Source organism: Acomys minous (genome assembly GCF_964271855.1).
Source record: "Acomys minous genome assembly, chromosome: 12".
NCBI lineage: Eukaryota > Metazoa > Chordata > Mammalia > Rodentia > Muridae > Acomys > Acomys minous.
In genome coordinates, this window is record NC_140493.1 from 48722986 (window position 1) to 48743676 (window position 20691).

A 20691-nucleotide genomic window follows, 5' to 3' on the forward strand; every position below is an offset into this window, starting at 1 on the left:
AAAGGTATCACAACCCACAGAACCACTACTCTAGTGCTTCCTAGACTACTAGCAACTCACCTTACTGAATTCTATGAGCTTGCTGATGTCTTACTGTTAGGTTTCCATTTCCAAAAGTCACAGGCAATACACAGCAACATCTATTGATCAGGACATTTCTATTTCCTCAGCATTAAGAATACAAACCTGTCCTCTCATTGTGGCTCAAGAGATGCCTCTGATTACTATACTTTATCACTATCTTTAAGTTTTTTTCAATTCTTTCAGTTTGCCTAGTTTCCCTACTCTAGAAGTAACCATTACACACCAGTTGCCATGCAGGACTCTTTCAATGAAAAGGTTTCTACACAGCTGTTCTTTGCCCTAATGACACACACACAAGTGGGCTTCCACCCTGATAATTCTTTCGCACAGCTTGCTCTTTAATTTCTTACTTATCACAATCTAAAAACATGTAGTGTACTCTATCCCATGCTTTCTGCATGACTCTGTCATAACATGCAAGAAAAAAAAACTTGATGAAAGCAGGATGCTTGCATGACATTTTTTACTCCTATAATCTCATAATCTGGGAAAGTAAGAGGTACACAGTGTAAAGCATTTGTTGACTGAAACCAAAAAATGGGAACAGGATCCATTTAACATCACTATCCTAGGCTTGTTATAAATTGTATCTCTTTTTGTTTTGCTCTGACATGTACACTCTTTATTCAGACTCTAAAACATTGAATTTGTTAACTAAAGGGTTTTTATATTTATACCAAACATTCAAATTTATTGCCATAAAATAATTTTATGAATTTATAATTTGATTCATTGCAAATTACTTTCATGTATATTTTTAAAAAATTGTTTCAATCTGCTTTACTGTGGCTCCATAAAATGAGTATTATTTTATTTTACAGACAAGAAACTGGCATTCAAAAATATGTGACTTGAGACCATGTCCCCTGGAGAGGGAGACCTGGTGGCACTCAGAGGAAGGATAGCAGGCTACCAAGAAGAGACTTGATACCCTATGAGCCTATACAGGGGGAGGAAGTCCCCCTCAGGAACAGTCATAGGGGAGGGGAAAAGGGGGAAAACGGGAGGGAGGGAAGAATGGGAGGATACAAGGGTGGGATAACCATTGAGATGTAACAAGAATAAATTAATAATAAAAAAAATAAATAAAAATTCTCATCAAAAAATATGTGACTTGATTGATGGAAAAGGATAGAATAAGGTGATACTTAAAAAATAAACTTAACACTTTTTTCTCAACATTTTTCAATATTTCCCTTTTAGGTAACAACATATCAATTCAGTATCTAGGCTTTAGGCTCAAAATTAACTACAATGTAAACCTGTAGAATATTGAATATCATCATAATCGTGTGTTAAAAACTAACAACAAAAATGACTTCTAACAAAAAAAACCACTTCTGTCAGAAAGTTCCAATAAATAAGGAAAAAGACAGGTTAACATCTGGACCTTTTTAAAAAGAAGTTTTATTTTTAAGAATCAAGTTAAAAACAAAGAGGATAATCCTAATATAGGTTGAAAAATGAGCCAAGAACAATTAAGGTAGTCACGAATAGAGTGCTACACCAAGCCCATGACTCTACTTAAGGTGTTGATTCCTTTCAAAGTGATCCACAGATCTGGTGGAAACCTGCTCAAAATTTCAATAGGCTTTTTATTCCCCCCTTGAAACAAGAGTTCATTTCAGTCTTGTCTAAAATTTGCTATGTAGCCCAGGCTAACCTTAAACTACTCCTCCTCTACCTTAAGTCTCCAGAGTAGTGGGATTATAGGCATGCCTCACTCCTCAGTAAGCAAGACAAAAACCAGACAACTCATTCTAAAATTCATCAAATGTAAAGAAACCCAGACTAGCAAAAAGTCTGAAAAAAAAAAAAACTCAACATATATGACGTCAACATTCACTGTACTTACATTGAACACTAAATATAAAGCCTTAGTCACCACAACTATGCAGTAATAGGAATCAAAACCAACAAATACTTCAACTAAACAGAACAGAATTTGAAAACAGAACTAAATATATACTAAACATAGACATTGATTGTTGACAAATATGTAAAGGCAATTCAATGTAAATAAGACCGATTTCCAACAAAGAACAAAAGGCACTATAGCAATACCTCCATTCCATCTTTTCTATATATAAAATTTACCCCAAAATATATCACTGAGCTAAAACTTTTTTTATTTTTATTTTCCTGAGATAGAGTTTCTCTGTGTAGCCTTGGCTGTCCTGGACTATGTAAACATGGCTGGCCTCAAACTCACAGAGATCCACCTGCCTCTGCCTCTCCGAGTACTGGGATTACAAGGATGCACCATGGTGCCTGGCTAACTTTTGTGATCTTGTACTAGAGGGAAAAAAAGTGGATATAACACTAAAAGCATAATCCATTTATTCATAAATTGTTAACTAGATTTATGAACATTAAGAACCTCTACTCTTCAAGAGACACTACCTGCTAAGAAATAAGAAACTAAGGATATGGCTCAGTGGTTGAGAGCAAGTACTGTTTGTTAGACATCTCACAATCACCTGTAATTCCAGCTGCAGGTGATCTGATTCCTACTTCTGGCCTGTGCAATTGTGTGTGTGTGTGTGTGTGTGTGTGTGTGTGTGTGTGTGTTTGTCTGTCTCTTTGTGTTTGTCTGTGTGTTTCACAAAGTTATTATACACACAGAGAGAAGGAGGTGGGAAAACTGAGTATGAAGAGACAAAACGCATGCTAACTAAAATATCTGTAAGTCAGAAATCTAATAAATGATAGTTTAGAACATGAAGACCCTTTAAAACTTAACAGAACAATCCAATTTAAAATGATTCAAAAAGATGCTTCATAAGAGATATAGGATAGGAAATAATCATGACATGACACTAAACATTAATGAGTTAAACTTATATTTATCAAATGAGTTAGCCATTTTACTCCAAAGCAAGCGCTCATATAAAGACACACTCATGGATGCTCATATAGCTTTCTTTTGAAAATCAACAATTAGAAAACCCACAAGTCTATCAGCAGGTGAATAGATATACAAACTAGTACCCTACCCACAACAGAATACCACACAGAGCAACCACTGCTACATGAAGAAATACAGCATGAATAAGTTTAAAAATAATCATGATGCAAGGAAGTCAGCACAAAAGAAGAGTGTGTAGTTTATGCTAAGACATAAAAATAAATGCAAAATGAAAGAAAACAAAAAATGGTTGCCTAGGAAATAGGCAAGGATTTAAATGAAGACTAGAAAATGTGGGGGTGGGTATGTTCATCACCTTCATTCTGGTGGTGGTTTCATGGGTATAAACATGTCAAAGCTTATGTGTAATCATAGTCAACACTATGAAATCTTACACCTTTCAATTCATGCAGTTTATTACTAATGAAGCTGGTTATTAAAGAAAAACAGACCTGAAGATGTATGTGGTGGCTCATGTCTATAATCTCAGCTTTCAGCAGAGGAAGCTAAGTGAAAAGGGCTGCTATGAATTTGAGGTCAGTCTAGGGTATAAGAATGAGTTCCAAAACAGCCTAGGCTATGGAGTGAGAACAAAACAGAACAAAAAAACCCACACTTGCCACAGAATTAAGAAAATCAAATTCCTTAAAATATATTCGTAGCAAAAAGAGAAATGAAGGCCAAGTCAGTTTCTTTGTACATATGTATTAGCAGATAACTTACAGAACTGTTTTTCTCTCTTGAGTCAGTCTTTTTAAACATAACGTGGGGATAAACATAAAGGTATAAAGTAGAAAAATTAAGGAAAAAACCTGAAGCCCAAGATAGAAAGACTACAAAAATAGAATTTTTATATCATATTTATAGATTGTTTTATTTACTATTCCATTGCTGTCATAAAACATCTTTTAGAATATAGGCATCTTTTAGAAAATAGGGCTTATTTTGGGCTTACAGTTCCAAAGGGTTAAGAGTCCACTACCATTACAGAAGGGAGGCATGGCAGCAAACACTAGATATGAGGGCAGGAACAGTGATTATGAACTGGGGACAACAGGAAGCTTTTATACCTTAAGGTCTACCCCAGTGACATGCTTCTTTTCCCTAATATAATTACCAACTGTGAGCCAAGTATCTGCTTGAGCATGAGGGAAATTCCATTCACACTACCACGTAAATCAAGAAAAAAAAAAAAAAGAAAGAAAGAAAGAAAGAAAGAAAACATTGTCAAGACACTAACGGCATTTACACATTTGATCATTTTCAAGGAATAAGAAGTGCTGAGTTTTCCATATTAATATAAAACACAACGTGCCTAATAAGAAACTAGTTCCTCTTGGTATTTTATTTCTTATCTTAGTCTTCGTAGTTTCTTTACATTCCTGGCTCCCTTGTCCTTTTGTGCTTTTAGTCTTACTCTGGGACAGGGATGGTAGACTCCCAGGGGGTTATAATTTCTTTTGATAATGTGATTCTGAGGTAATGCTAAGAGGCCAGAACAATGTACAGTTACATACAATTTCATGTAATTGTTTCAAATATTTTAACAACCTCTCCTAAAATAAGTCAGGTATTATAGTAGTGACACACATCTTTAATTGCTGAATCCCAGTACTCAGAAAGTAGATAGGTAGAGCTCTATTAGTTCAAGGTCAGCCTAGTTTACACAGCAAGGTCTAGGCCAGGCAAGGTTACATAGTGAGACCTCGAGAACTTGTGTCACCCCACCACCACCACCAAAAGACACAAACAAAAATCATCACCACCAAACACCAAACAAAAAACAACCTCTCGTGAACCCTAGCCACGTATATTCTTCTTTACTTCTTAGGGTAAGAAAACAAAACCGAATTTGTCTTTGAAAGATCAAATGCAAAATAAGGTGCACAAAGAGATACATGAGAAATTTAAATATCATAAGTAAAACGCATAGATTAAGACCTCATATTTTTTAGGTATACTTCACAACAGTTCAACTGGACAGATTCCTACATTATTTAGTAAATTCTGAGCATCAAATTTATGATGGAGGCTTTTTAATAACCATTTTGGATTAGTATACCCTATTAAATACTTGTTCTGATGGGCTAGACAGATGGTTCAGCAGTTAAGAGGACTAGGGTTTAATTCTTATCACCCACATGGTATTTCACAACTGTCTGTAACTCCAATCCCTGGCCTCTGCAGGCATCACAAGCACATGGTACACATACATATGTGCAGACAGGCAAAATACACATATACAAAAAATAAAATTTAAAAGATTTAAAAACAAACTTGGTTTTAAAAGCTAAGTTAAATGAGGGCAGATAAACATAATTAATGATTTTCAGGTTCTCAGAAGTTCTGACATTGAGTTGCTAGCTATAGAACCAGGCTTCAAAACATATTCACTCATTCATACCTGAAACAAAACTGCAAGTCAAGGAAGGTCCTCTAGAGCCTGGCATGGTGGCACCCACCTTTAATCCCAGCATTTAGGTAGGCAGACACAGGTGGATCACTTTTGAATTTGAGGCCAGCCTGTTCTATAAGTGAGTCCAGGATAGCCAAAGCTACACATAGAAACCCTGTCTGGAAAAACCAAAAAAAAAAGAGAAAAGAATAAAAAGAAAAAGAGATTTTCTAATTAAAAAAAATATTTTCATGCTGGGGGTGGTGGCACACACCTTTAATGCCAGCACTTGGGAGGTAGAGGCAGGCAGATTGCTGTGAGTTCGAGGACAGCCTGGTCTAGAGTCCAGGACAGCCAAGGCTAACACAGAGAAACTCTGTCTCGGAAAACTAAAACCAAACCAACCAACCAACCAACCAACCAAACAAACAAACAAACAAAACCCAACAACAACAAAAACCAAACAAAAACAAAAACAAAACAAAACAAAACAACAACAAAATCTTTTATAATACACACTCCTTCCCTGATTTCCAACAAACCATAAGAACTTAATGCATCTTCCAAGACTGTTTGGTCTTTTCAGATACTGTCTAAGTCTTACATCCTCTTGTACCTTAAGTAATGAGTCTATCCAGGCTCTATCATACTACAGCAATAAATGATTCCAAAATCATGGTGCCTTTGAATACAAATATTACTTTCTCATATTACTTTTGTCTGTTAAAGACTGGCTTCAGCTCTACTCCAATATACCATGTTTAAACCTTAGCCAAGGCATGATGGTCACGAACAGTGGGCAAGGGCTAATGCAGAACCATGGGCTAGAAAATGGTCACAAACACGACAAGAATAAGGGCAATCTGTGTTGTGTACTGGTATACCACATTTGGCAGTGCCTGCCACATTTTATGGCTTCACTAAATTTATACTGGATGAGTGATCAGTGATGAGACGAGACTGAGACCTAGAATCAAACAAACGATGATAATGTGCTATAATTACCAAAGGCTAACCTAATAGAAAGTATTTTTTTCTCTTCTGATTTATTAAGATTAAAAAAGCAAACCAGCAAGTGAAAAGCACCATGGACAATGTGCTGATTTACAGTCAGTTGATGTCTTCAGATAGTCCAATTGGTGGGCTTGATAAAGATAAATATGGATATATTTTTATAATACTGATCTATGAAATATCCTACACTTTCCAAAGATTAACTGGAAAGTAAAATAAAGATTAAAGCAGCTCACATGACAAAGAGGCAACGTTTTAGCTGACCATAAGCTCAACGTGATCAAAGAGTAATACTGCTGCCAAAAAATGTAATGCGAATTTCAAGCTGCATTCATACAAGTACTAGAGCCAGATAATAGCTTCATTGTATTCTTTGATAAGTCATACTACATCTAAAGTAGTCAGTTCAGTTTTGGCCTCTGTATTTTAAGAAGTACAGTGACAAAAAGACTTTGTCAAGAGTTCAGAAATGTGGATGGGGCAAAGTCTGTAAACTTATGTCATGTCCATGTGGCTTGAAAATTAGGGACTTCCCCCACTTAGGCAGACACAGACACACACACACACACACACACACACACACACACACACACACACACGGATGGAGGGAGCGAGGGAGGGAAGACACAAGTATATTAATCATTTTCAAATACTCTTAAGATTTATATAAGGATAAGTTTCAAACACAAAGTCCCCGTTTGTTAAGGACCAGCAAGGAAAGTTAGAGGGTAATCAGTTATTAATAAGAAGCAACAATTAACATTCAGAGACCTAAAAACAAGGAAGGTAGATGAAGGCACAGGACTGCTACTGAGGAGACTAACCCCAGGCTGGGTCCTATAAACCCAAGTCACTTTCCTATGTAACCAAACACCTGGGGCACTGCAAAATTTCAACAGTATGGGTCTTTTCCAATTAATCTCAAACAAGAACAGCAGCAGCAATGAACAAGAACTGGGCTAAGAGGTATCCACAAAACTGTCTGGCCTTACAAACAGGCAGAGGCAAACATTTAAAACTGACTGAAGATAATCTAACAACTCACCATTATTTACTCAACAGTAAGGAAAGCTCTAGGTTACAGTCTTAGAGAAAAAAATACACTGACTCATTTAATGTTTTATATCAGAACAGTTATATTCATTGGGACAATCTAATATAGTCCAATGTAGTCTCCTCCCTTGACCTCCCACATTTCTAGAACTAATATTTGTGGAGGACATAGGCACATAGTCCAAGATTTTTTTAAAAAAGGATCACCTACTTCATAGATAGGCTAAAACCAAACATTAAGAAACAATGTTTAACATATACTAAGAATTACAGAACAAACCTATAGTTAATATTTTTTCCTCTAGAAACAGATAAAGCACTTATAAAACAATATCCACCTTAGACTACTGACTCATGTGTTAAAAGTTCTTCTGGAGTATGTGACCAATAGCTTCTATCAACAGCTACTGAAAGGAGACATAAATCTTCCATTATATATTACATGATGTAATCTCTAAACTGTTACATTTTTGCAGATTATAAAGAAACCACAAAATTCTGTATAGTATATTAACACACAAGTTTTATTAGACACTTTATGATTAGGAAGTCTAGCAGGTATTACTTAAATATCTGAGTTTACGTATCTAACACACATACCCTTAATCAAAAGTAATATAAATGTTATCACAAGAAAAATATTTTAGCATTGACTAGATCATTTTTAGGTACACCCCAGACTCCCTAATGTGCAAAAAATAGAAAATAATTCCATTATAAAGATAACTTTCTATATAATAATAAAAAAGTAAATGTTTCAATGAATTAGCCATTTTAGGCAAACAGCTTAATACATTATTCTTTTCAACTTCGAATATAAAAGTCTACAGACTAACAATCATTAGGAACAAAATAACTAGTTCTTTTAGAGAAGTTTCTGTTTATGAAATCAAACTAAAAGCATATTTTGAAAGTAGTTCCATAGAACCGGAATACAAAAACCCCTCCTATGTAAAATAAAAGCAAAGCGATACCATCTTCACATCCTAATTTAAATATTCAATTAGGTTTCAGAGAAAAGCTTCTGTACCTTTAAGCTCAAGTTTTGGGGGGTTCTTTTGAAAACTATTCCATAGAGAAAATTCATTTGAATATAAATTTTTATGTTCCCCTAATTTAGATAACTTGCAATAACCTTTCAATTTAAAATATTTTCTGAATAAACTATATTAATTCTTAAAATCAAAACCATCTTCTGGAGGGAATGGCTGGGAAAAAGTAAAAAAGACAGCTGCTTTTTCAAATGAACTTTCTGTTATTATAGACGTGATGACCTGATGAGTGGAGGTTGGAAACATAAACATCTAATAGTGAAAGAACAATTTATACAATTGCTCATGACAATACCTGATTTATATAGATTATTAAGAAACTAAAAAGTTCCATACAGTAGATTGGCCGCACAGGTTTGTATGAAGCAGTTTATGCTTAGGACGTCTAGCGGTATTCAACTATTTGAGTTTACATGAGTTGTTTTGAACCTGTGATTTCACTTACCAGAAATCATCACTGGGAAACTGAAAAATTATGTGACATTTGAAAAGTGACACTGAATTAAATGATTTAATTGAGAATATCAATCAGTCTTAATTTCCAATTAAAATTTCTAATCATTCCTGCTATTCTCATAAATCCTGGCACAAACATTTTAAAATGAATTAATATTTTTACTTTATTTGCCTGTATCTAAAACAAAACAAAAAATGTCACCAATCATAAATCCAATGTAGTATTTTTTACCTCATTATGTTCTGAAATTAATTATCCTTTATGATAATCTACTAAGATTAAAAAAAGAAAAAAGGAAAACATTTCTTTTAATACCATATATTCTTCAATCTTCATTTTAGTCATCTGTTCAACTAGAAATAAGGAATCAGTATTTATAAAAAAAATCAACAGTATATAATTCAAGCTGATCCTTCAGTCTTTATGATATTCAAATATACAAAAACACATAAAGCTGTGCCCAGGATCCCAAAGTTGAACCCTGAATTCAAACACAGTGTTGAAATAATTTACTTTCTGATAAACCTACAGAAACAAAATGCTAAGTACTCAGAGAATGCTTTTATTTTTAGCGTGTGCCTATGCTTAGTTTTCCCTTCTAATAAGGGTGAGGCCTTTAATCCCAGCCCTTTGGAGGCTGAGGCAGGTGCCAGTCCAGGACAGTCAAGGAAGGCTACACAGAGAAACCCTGTCTAGAAAAACCAAAAACGAAAAAATCAAAAACCAAAACCAAAATTAAAAAAAAAAAAAAAAGATTGCAGGGTGAGGAAGTCTCACACCCAGGTCAAAAATGCAGTGTGAAGGCCTGCATTAGTTGTCTTCAGTGAAGTTTAGGGCTACTTCCTCCTCTTCCCAACAGGAACTCGGAGCTAACCTGCTAGTCAAAGTCTAGTCAGATTAATTCTTGTTAAACATTTTTACATAACCAAAGCAAAATAATATCAGAACTAAAGTTACCACACTACTGCACCAGCTTCTTCTGATTCCAAATCAATTGAAGACACTAATATAAGAAGGAAAAGAAACCTCACTCTCTCAAAACTTAACAACGGCTTATGAAATCTAGCCTCTAATTCTGAAGAACGTGCACCCAGGGAAAATTTCAAGGCTACAATTTTTACTGTGTGTGTGCACCTAGACCAAGTCTATTTATTTTGCTTTTGCTGATGTCTGGGTATAACCACTTGTTGGCCTCTGCTGCAAGACCAACAGTTAGTAGAGTCTGACAACAAGGTGCCTTTGAGACAGTAGTAACTAAACCACCTATGGTGGGGTTCTTGTCAAACCCATGGTAAAACTTGACTCAATGGTGAAAATTTTTAACTAGATTGCAATGTACTCCTTAAATGGTACAGCATAAATCAATGACAAATTAATGGATGCACAAAAATATGGGACAATGAATTGAACTTTATCCCCAGGTAACCTGGGACAGCCAGACTCAAGGAAACATTCAGAAAGCTCCTACAGATGCCAAAAGTCTATGACTAAATTATACATCAAGCAAATTTCATAAGTCAAATCACATTTACTAATACTATTCAAACAGATTTCAAGGTACCCTGTTCTGTAAAATTCTCATGAAACTAAATACTACCTAACTTATTTTGAAACCTTAAACTTTAAAATATCAAATTTCTTAAAGTGGAGGACAGCTGCTTCCCTAATCTCCCCTACCCTCCCCAAACCCACCTCATTCCAGCATTACTACTTTTCTCCCTGCTTCCCCTCAAGCAAGCTCTAAAGATGTTAGTCAACAAACCAACTGTTCCAGTGTAACAGAATATGCAAGCAACGATAGCAAATTTGAAAAATAATTAAGTGATTTTAAAGTATAAACCAGAAATTCACTTCATAACCAAGTCAGTGAATCACTTTACTTTTGGCATGGTTCACAAAAAAACACTCAATAAAATGATTTTTAAAAATGGAGACAAGAATATCTCAAGTTACTTCCCCATGGGTCCTATCACGTGGAGTAAAATGTCCAAGAGTTGTTTAATTCCACAAACACATGACCTCTGTGATGTCAGCAAGGTCAACAAGCCTACTCCAGGGGTGTTATTTGAGTAAGTGCTGATTTGCCCACACCTACAGCTCCCTTCAAGAAAATGCAGAAAAAAAACAAACAAATAAAAGTTATTTGTATATTACAGGAACTGTTTTGGGGTTACCACCGACTACAAGGTCATGCGTAAGTCCCTGCCAGTAATGGCCAGTGGACGCAAGATGAGGAACAGGTACAAAAGAGGCTGCTGAAGGAGTAAGGAACAAGATTTCCAACTCCTCTTCCCTTCTTTCTCACTGAGACGCTTCATGTCACAGGGACTCAATTTCAGAATGAGCGTTCTCTGTTGAGTGAATTTTTTTCAGAGTGACAAATAATCAAATATCCAGAATTAAAAGGGAAAGCACTCATGCATCAGAAACGCTCAGGGTGACAATCAAACTTGAATTTCCTAAGCCTTCTAGTTGACATCCAGTTTACAGAGAAGGGTGTCCTTTGGGCTGTTCCTCCCCTATCACCCACTACGCCTTTCACAAACCCAGGAGTAGTCTTCTTGGATTAGATTTAAATTTTACAACACACCTGGCACCTGTTTGGACTGGTTTCTACTGTGGGGAAGAGGGAACTCGATCGGTGTGAACACACTACACTGGAAATTTCCAAATAGAGACACGGCAGGTCCAAGAGGTGCCTGGTAATCTCAAAGTGATTTCGTGGAGAGCAGTTCACGGTAGACAATTCACTTTAATGTCTGATAAGGAGGCAGGATCCAGGCGCACATAATGATCCTGCTAAATTAAAAAAAAAAAAAGCTCCGGGCCGGAACAGTCTCTGGAGTTCCTCTGGGGAAAGCTGCACACTGGTGGGTGGCACTGGGTCAACGTGATTACTTAACCTTGCCAGCCAAAACTAAACTCCGCTCTAGCACCAAAGCTCCTAACAAACTCCTGGTGCTGGGACGTATCAAGTGCTTCGGTGCCCTTTCTATTTTCCTCCCGTGAACGTGTTTGCCTGACACCTGAAACTTCACACAGACGCTAACCGTGTTTCGGGGGGCTTTTGCGTTTATTTTTAAAGTGCAACCGGCACGAATCAGTTGTCCGCGAGCGAGAGTGAGAGATTAACCTATTTCCTGCACGCACAGGAAAAGAACTCATGTCAATTCAAGCAGTTCCCTCTCTTCCAAGTAACTTTTTTGGTAACCATTCGGTCCTAAAATAACCGTGAGTAACAAACACAGAGCACTGGCATGGCAACGACCAGCAGGCATGCTGGGTCACCACAGGCGGGGTCCGTGGGTCTCCGTCCCGACCCAGCCCGGAGCTGCTGCCCCCCTCAGCACCCGCGCGTCCCGGCTCCGCGCGACTTTGGCGGGGAAATGCACTTCGCCGGCCCGGAGGGGCGGGCGCCTCGGCGCGGGGCCAGAGTTTCCGAAGTGTCCCGAACCCTTCCCGTGGCCTCGGCGACTGCGGGCTGAGGCCGCTCGGGGGGGGGGCCCACCTGCCCCAGGGCCGCGGAGCCGAGCAGCAGCGGAGCCCGAGGGGCGGCGCCGCCCCCCCGCCGGCCGAGCGTCTGTCAGCCGCGCCGCCGAGGCCGCGCCTCGCCCCGCACGCGCCCACTGCCCGCCGCACTCACCTGGCCGCTCCCGCCGACGGGCCGCGCGAGGCCGGAGACGCGCGAGGAGAGGCCGCCGCCCGTCGCCCGCCCGTCCGCTCGCCCGCCCGCGGAGTCCACCTCCCGCCCGCGCGCGCCCCGCGCCTGTCGCGCGCCCTGGACTGCCGGGGAGGAGGGGGGGGGCGGGGCGCGGGCACGCGCGGGCGAGGGGCGCGGGCGGCGGCCGGCGGGGAAGCCGGCTGGGCCGCGTCCGTCATGGCGCGCGGTGCGGCGGCCGCTCGCCGCGTTCTCTCCGTTCGCTCGCCTTTAGTTTGACCTTTCCCTCCAGTGTGTCTGAGGAGAGCGGCCGTGCGCGCGCGTGTGCATGGCTCTGGGTGTACGCGCGCGCGCGCGCGCATGTGTGTGTGTGTGTGTGTGTGTGTGTGTGTGGGAAGGGGCCGGGTTCGTTCCCCGACGCCTGACGTCACTGCCATGGCAACGGCGGCCTCCACCCCTCTCCTCCCGCTTCCTGTACCCGCCCCCCTCGGCACGTTAGGAGGCGGGGGCTCACGTGCTCACTGAAGGCGCGTGCGCACGCACCCGCAGCGCGCAGCGCTGGGCGGTAACGGGGCGGCCTGGAAACTCCGCCTTCTCCTCGCCGTCCCCCAGAATTGGGCCAATCCGGAGAGAAGGAGTTAAGGGGCGGGCGCACTTGGTTGCTAGGCTGCGTGAAAAATATCCTGAGGTAGGGCAAAAACTCTCCCGCGGTCACTGAGCTTGGCTGGGGAAAGGGGTGTGTGAGCCCGAGTTGTGCGAAAGGGAGGAGGAGGTTAAGAGTTATAAGGGTGAGGCTGGGCGTCGGCCCACCTTAGGACCGCTCAGTGGGTGTCGACCTGGGACCTCATGGCTGCCTTAGGACTGTCTACTTCTGCGCAACTCCCTGTGTGACCGTTGGCATGCAAGTCAAACACTGAACTGAATGTCCCGGCAAAAATAGGATACTAGGAAAATATGTCATACGATGCTCATTAGGACTAATAGAGAGAACTTGCGAAATGGCTCACCTGGTTCGTGGTAAACATTAAACATCTAGCTGTTATTATGGAGTCCATAACCTAAGAATTTTGCAAGTATGGACAAGGGTCTCGTGGGATTTTGAGACAGTCTATGTAGCCCTCTTGGTCCTGGAACGCCCAGTGTAGACCAGGCCTAGAATTCAGAACCTTGCCTGGTAGGATTTAAAGCAAGTGAGTGTCACCTTCCCCGGAGCAACACGGCACTCAAAATAAGATATTAAATGATTTTGAAGGTCAATTACTGTCAGAGACTGCCTTCAAGTTCAAGGGTCTCTTGGCTTCTGGGTTGTTTTTTGTTTGTTTCTTTGTTTCTTTTTCTTTCAACACAAGAGTTTTTCTGTGTGGCCTTGGCTGTCTTAGGCTCACTTTGTAGATCAGGCTGGCTTCAAACTTACCTGTCTCTGCCTCCCAAGTGCTGGGATTAAAGTCCTGCGCCACCATGGCTGGCTTAAGGGTAAAATTCATTTGACACTTAAAAAAAAATATATTTACTATTATGTATACAGTGCTCTGCCTTTGTGCACACCTACAGGTCAGAAGAGGGCATCAGATTGCATTATAGATGGTTGTGAGCCACCATGTGGTTGCTTGGAATTGAACTCAGAACCTCTGGAAGAGCAGTCAGTGCCCTTAACTGCTAAGCCACCTCTCCAGTCCAATCTCTTTGCTTCTGAAGCCACCTATTAAGCAGAGAAAAATGAAGAATTGCAGAGAACTCCCTCTCCCCTTAAAAATCGTCCCTGGGTCTGTGGGGTCACTTCTTAATCGCATGCCTTCCATTCCTGCATAAGTTTGGAATTCTGAACGTAAGTGGACCCATAAGAATTTCTGGGAACGGAGGCAGTTCTGTTTCACCCACAAAATTAACAGAATTGTCCTTTCCAGCATTTCCTCAAGCTGTGTAAATTTACTTTAAAGTAAATTTTTTTAATTAAAAAAATTAAAGGTGCTCTTCAAATGTCTAGGTATATGAAGAAAAGATAATTGAGTGAACCAACAATTCCTAGTTGTCAGGTGGTCATGAAGACATCCAATGACTAGATCTGGAAAATGTTGGTTCCTTGGAATGAAGACCCAGTCCTCAAACCTCTGATTGAAACCCTTTCACTTATCCCTTAATCACAGTCTGGCTCCCAGTGTCTCTTGGCTGTTGCTTGACTACAGTTGCTGATTGCGTCTTATAAGCCTAAAGCTAACCCTGGCATTGCTAGAGAACTCCTCAGATTTGCTCTGCAGTGTTTCACTCTCTTCCAACAGGAGTAGTATGTATGTGCCCTTTCCCAATTCCTGGAAGGTTGCTGAAATTACTCAGTTGGAATGCATCAGTCCCTTTTCCAGAGCAGCTGGCATACATACCTCTCTTCAGGCACTGTTGCTCACAGACTTCATATTCTACCACCTGCAAAAGGGCTTCCCAATGTCCACTGTTGTCCCATGTTTTTTTCCCACATTTCTTTTTTTATTAATTTATTCTTGTTACATCTCAATGGTTATCCCATCTCTTGTATCCTCCCATTCCTCCTTCCCTCCCATTTCCCCCTTATTCCCCTCCCCTATGACTGTTCCTGAGGGGGATTACCTCCCCCTGTATATGCTTATAGGGTATCAAGTCTCTTCTCGGTAACCTGCTATCCTTCCTCTGAGTGCCACCAGGTCTCCCCCTCCAGGGGACATGGTCAAATATGAGGCACCAGAGTACGTGAGAAAGTCATATCCCACTCTCCACTCAACTGTGGAGAATGTTCTGACCATTGGCTAGATCTGGGTAGGGGTTTAAAGTTTACAGCCTGAATTGTCCTTGGCTGATGCCTTAGTTTGAGCAGGACCCCTGGGCCCAAATCTGCCTGTCATAATGTTCTAAAATTTGCTCAAGCATGTTCATAGCAACCGTATTCATAATAGTCAGAACATGGAAACAGCCTAAGTGTCCATCAGTAGAAGAATGGATAAAGAGATTGTGGTACATATATATCCATGTTTTAAAACTTTGGCCACTCTCCTTCTTGCTTGGTCTGTAAAACTGTAAAGGAAGAAAATGTGTCCAGATCAACTTGGCCATATCCTGATTCTTCCTCATACCATACACAGGACCACAAAAGCAGCTGCCTAGCAAACGGCTGGCTGGGCTAGCCGCCTATAAAGTTCTTTGAAGCACGGTTAACCCAGGGCATATGAGAAGTTAATGTGTCCAGTAAGTCTTGGATTCCTCTCAAAAGTAGCCCAAATGTCAAGCTTCCCACCTCCTAGTAACATTAACAAGTGGAGAGCAGTGAGGATTAGCTGCTTCTATAGAACTGGGATTTTCAGATGCAGTTAAGGGCAAGACAGACAGAAGGGAAAATGTCCAGGGTGTGTCATTGGTGCTGCTACCTGGAAGAAGATAATTTACGTGCAAAGAGAAATGCCCATATCAAGCAAAGTTTATTGATATTGGACTTGTAGCACCTGTCCCTGCATCTGATTTGGCACAGTTATCTGAAGTCCAATGGCATTTTATGTCTAATTGTATTTACTACTGTGCTCCTTTGATGTACTGTTCAATCCTGTAAAAAAAAAAACCCTCCCAAAATTGAGTCCTCATACTGCTCTTGGAACTGCCAACCCCATGGCAGCATAGCCTCAGAGTCATTCTCAGTTTCCCCTGTGTCCGTTCTGTCTTCTGCATTTAAGTCTTCCTTTCCTATGGTAGAGGTCAACCATGAACTGAGCATCCCAACCAGTGCTCATTGTCATGGTTTAAATCATTTAACTTCTTTTAGACTCTTCCCAAACCTTCTAAATGGTGTTTGTTTTGCCTTAAGATTATCTAGTCCCAAGTCATGCTTACACATCAGACTCCAAAGATCATTCTGAAAGGAGAAAGCAGGGCACCTCATCAGCTAGCTTAAAAGTCCTCAGGATTCCTACTCACTCATTGGCTGAGTTTCTTGTGTGGCTTGGGATACAGTTTTCCTCAGCCATGTCTCCCCCTCCTTCTACAAGGGTTGTTCTATGGATGCTGAGAGTGTTCAGCTTCTCCAGTGACTCATGTTCTTTGTACAAACAGGTCCACCTGCCTGGGATTCTTGGCTCTGGTTCCTCTACCAGGATTATCTTATCTGTGACTTTGAAGTTCATAAGAATTGCCCATGCTGTGTTCCTCTGGGATTACTTCCTTTTCTGTGTTGGAAATACATCATATATTTTTAGGTTTTTTTTTTTTATTCTGAATGAGAATATGAGATCCTAGAGATCTTGGGCCTTGACTCAACCTCATTCATGTAATGCATATACCTTTGGTACCATCTTACTACCTGGTACATAATAGATATTCCATAATTATTTATTGAATAAGTTAATGCATTGAGCCTTGTACTTGTTGACAACCAGTACTGAGAAATCACCCCCATCAGATTGGCATGTCTATGGGGGTGGGGCCACCCTTGGACAGATAGTCCTGGGTTATACTAGAAAATAAATGGATCAAGCTATATAGGCAGTTTTCCTCCATGGTTCCTGGGTCTTGAGATTTTGCTCTGATTTCCCCCAGTGATGGACTTTATCTGGAAGTGTAAGATGAAATAAACCCTTTCCTCTTCCAGGTTGTTGGGTTGAATGTTTTATCACAGCAATCAAGATGCAAACAAGCCTTATGAAGGAGAAAAAAACAAACCCCAAAACTATTCAATTCTTCACCAAGCTACATCTAGAATTGTATGAGCAACCAGCAGACGATACATGAGTTAGAATTAAGAACTGTACAGCTGTATCGGGGGTAAGCATCTCTGTTGGTTAGCCCAGTCCCCAGTAACCTTCTGCATAGGCAATGCTTTCCTCATCTGCAGACAGGAACATCAATGAGATGGGGAAGTGGCAGGGCCACAGTCATGCTTGATTGTGGGAAAGGCAGGATTTGATTCTGGAAACTGCAAATAGGCCACCATGTAAGATGCGTGTTCCTGCCTCGCTATGCTTCAATGGTCATGGTACTGATGGGCATTTTCTTATTTCCTCTTTTAGAGAAATTCCTGCTCTCCTTCTGCCAATGTGAAGAGAAGTGCTTGCTTTATACACAGTGACTGTGGAAGTCAAGCTAGATGCCTTTGCTCTTTGGAATCACTTATTTGTAATTGGATTAAAATTACAGTTTTAAGACCAGGTATGGAGTGAATATCTTTAATCCCAGCACTTGGCAGACAAAGGTAGGCAGATCTCTGTATTTGGGCTTTGCTACTTTGTGGATTATTCCCCCTCCCACCCCCACCCCCCCGACTTTTATCTCGCTGAGTTTTCTCTCATCACTAGATAGGAGAGAAAGAAGGATAGAGGAGGAAAGAGAGCCCGAGATCCTTGACTCTAATTACTTTCTTCTTTGCTTGTAGCTGGTCTTTGCTACTTTGTGGATTCTTCTTTTTCCCCGTCCTTTATCCCTCCCCCCAGTTTCACCCACTATCACTAAATAGGAGAGAAAGAAGGGTAGAAGGGGAGAGAGAAGGGGAGAGAGAAGAGAGACTCAGATCTAAATTCTTTCTTTTTGTTTCTTCTACTAACAAACCATAACAAACCCCTATGAATGACCCAACAACCCTGCCTCTTGTGGCCCTAGCATTTATGCACCCTCTGAAAGTTCCCAGAATTCCAAATTTCACGCAATTGTAGAAGCTAACAGCAGCTGCCAGAGTCACCCCTCTGGTAGAGCACAAGGCAAATCATAGTTAGCTGCTACAGACAGTCTGAAGGAGCCCCATATCCCCACACCTGGGATTAGTATGAAAACACATTCTTATAATATTTCTGTTGGTTTGATTTTCTTTGAGACAAGGTTTCTTTGTATAGCCTTGGCTGTCCTGGACTCACTTTGTACACCTCACAGAGATCTGCCTGCCTTTGCCTCCCGGGGTGCTGAGATAACAGGTGCACACCACCATGCCCAGCATCCTCTCTCTCCCTCTCCCTCCCTCCCTCTCTCTCTCTCCCTCCCTCTCCCTCCCCCCCCTCTCTCTCTCTCTCTCCCTCTCTCTCTCTCTCCCTCCCTCCCTCTCTCTCCCTCTCTCTCCCTCTCTCTCTCTCTCTCTCCCTCCCTCTCCCTCCCTCTCTCTCTCTCTCTCTCTCTCCCTCTCTCTCTCTCTCTCTCTCTCTCTCCCTCTCTCTCCCTCTCTCTCTCTCTCTCTCTCTCCCTCCCTCTCCCTCCCTCTCTCTCTCTCTCTCTCTCTCTCTCTCCCTCTCTCTCCCTCCCTCTCTCTCTCTCTCTCTCTCCCTCCCTCTCTCTCTCTCTCTCTCTCCCTCCCTCTCTCTCTCTCTCTCTCTCTCTCTCTCTCCCTCTCTCTCCCTCTCTCTCTCTCTCTCCCTCTCTCTCCCTCTCTCTCTCTCTCTCTCTCTCCCTCCCTCTCTCTCTCTCTCTCTCTCCCTCTCTCTCTCTCTCTCTCTCTCTCTCTCTCTCTCTCTCTCCCTCTCTCTCTCTCTCTCTCTCTTTCTCTCTTTCTCTCCCCTGCCCCCCCTCTCTCTGTGTGTGCGTGTGTGTATGTGTTTGTTTTGTTTTGTTTTTAAACCCAAATCCCAGAATTGTTAACTACAGATTTCTATGAGTTTGGACACAGGCCGGGCTATGTAATGAGACCCTCTCTTAATAAATAAAATTACAGTGTTAGAAAATAGAAATTGAGCATATAAGGATCTGAAGACCCCAGCTAATTAAGCCCCCACCCCCACCCCTTGGCTCTTTTCCTTTACCTTCTTTTATTTTTCCTTTTCCCCCTCTCATTCCCCTTCTTCCTTTTTAAGCCTCTTTCTCTTTTTATCACAGGCGATAAAAACATTTCTCAGTTCACAATATTGCTACTTAAGAGAGAGAACTGACTTATATCTTGGTATTTAAAAGGCAGCTCTGGAAAAGTTGCGTCTTAAAAGCTACTGTATGTATATTTACTTCATTAGGAAGAAAGGACATTCCATTCCTGTTTGGAGGGGCTCTTGCTCCAAGATTGCTGAGAGGGCAGAGGAGTCCTCCTGGGCTGAGCAAAGGTCTAAGCACAACCCTGACTGGAGGGCACTCTCCCTGTGGAGAGTTCCTGCCACAGCAGGAACCTGAGTGGTGAATGGGGAGACTGGAGACAGGGAGAAATGAGGGCCTGCGTCTGCCTAGTTAGCCAGGCAGTTCATTCCATCTACTTGATGACCCATGCGAATCGGCTCCTCAGATCCCCTCTCCTTTAGATGGATGTAAATAAGGCACTGGTATGCATGGCAGAACACCAAAGCAGCTATTGCATTAACATATGAACAATATCCTCAGGGCTGTACTGTATTCCACCTTAATAACATATGTAGTAGGGCCATGCCTTTCCACTTTAGCAATTTCCGTGATGATAGGAATACTTTCAGGATACCCACTAATTATCACCTTGCAAACTCCAAATGGATTTGATTACACAGACTGATATCTAAAGATGTTGGCCTATTTCAAGGCGCTTATTAGATTGATATCATTACCATCTATATTTTATGCGGCAAAACAGCAGCTGGGCATCTGCTAAATTTAGAAAAATCTCAAATAACAAATGTATTAAGCACTAGTTACAGATCTTAGAAAAAGCTACTTAACTGATCCCTTCAAACACTTTCTATCCTGTGACTTGTAATAATATGAAAGTGTTTTTGCAGGTCCTCTTTATTTCAGTGACATCTAGTAAACCTTAGGGGTGGCATTTAGTTCATCTGTTTCAAACAATCCAATCTGGAAGGGCGCACTAGTGAATATAAAGTTTTATTGTAATGCTATTTTTTCTACCTGTATCAAAAGAGATGTCAGAGAGGTAATTTGCCTTGCCTAGGGGTGTCCTGGGAACACTGGGACAACACTCCTTATTGGATGAGTCTGGCAACCCATCATTCAAGGAAGAGGGGGCCATCAGGCATGAATCCCTAAGGATCCTTAGCATTGTGGGGGAAGCTGTTCTCCAACCAGAGTCCTTAGGTTTGGATTGTTATGCAAACAAGAAATTATTGAAAATGTGTGGACTTGTCACTGTTGTTATAATAGCAAGCTTTTCTGTGTGAATTGATGGGAAAAACA

General features: G+C 41.1%; 3 long non-coding RNA genes across 4 annotated transcripts in view; 2 read left to right on the top strand and 1 right to left on the bottom strand.

Annotated features, from left to right (window-relative positions):
- Nucleotides 1-7402, top strand: part of LOC311579643 — a 91917-nt gene extending 84515 nt beyond the window's left edge. The window contains exon 5 of the long non-coding RNA XR_014773206.1: nt 906-7402. This is a non-coding gene — a long non-coding RNA (uncharacterized lncRNA). The remainder of the gene's footprint in view (nt 1-905) is intronic.
- The window catches only part of LOC311579642, a 30402-nt gene extending 17415 nt beyond the window's left edge, over nt 1-12987 (bottom strand). Inside the window, exon 1 of the long non-coding RNA XR_014773204.1 lies at nt 12607-12987. This is a non-coding gene — a long non-coding RNA (uncharacterized lncRNA). The remainder of the gene's footprint in view (nt 1-12606) is intronic.
- A 133-nt stretch (nt 12988-13120) lies between these two features.
- LOC311578420 overlaps nt 13121-20691 on the top strand; it is a 35449-nt gene continuing 27878 nt past the window's right edge. The window contains exons 1-3 of one of the 2 annotated variants that reach the window (XR_014772867.1): nt 13121-13309; nt 17222-17394; nt 17640-17821. This is a non-coding gene — a long non-coding RNA (uncharacterized lncRNA). The remainder of the gene's footprint in view (nt 13310-17221; nt 17395-17639; nt 17822-20691) is intronic. The other variant, XR_014772868.1, reaches the window with a different exon arrangement.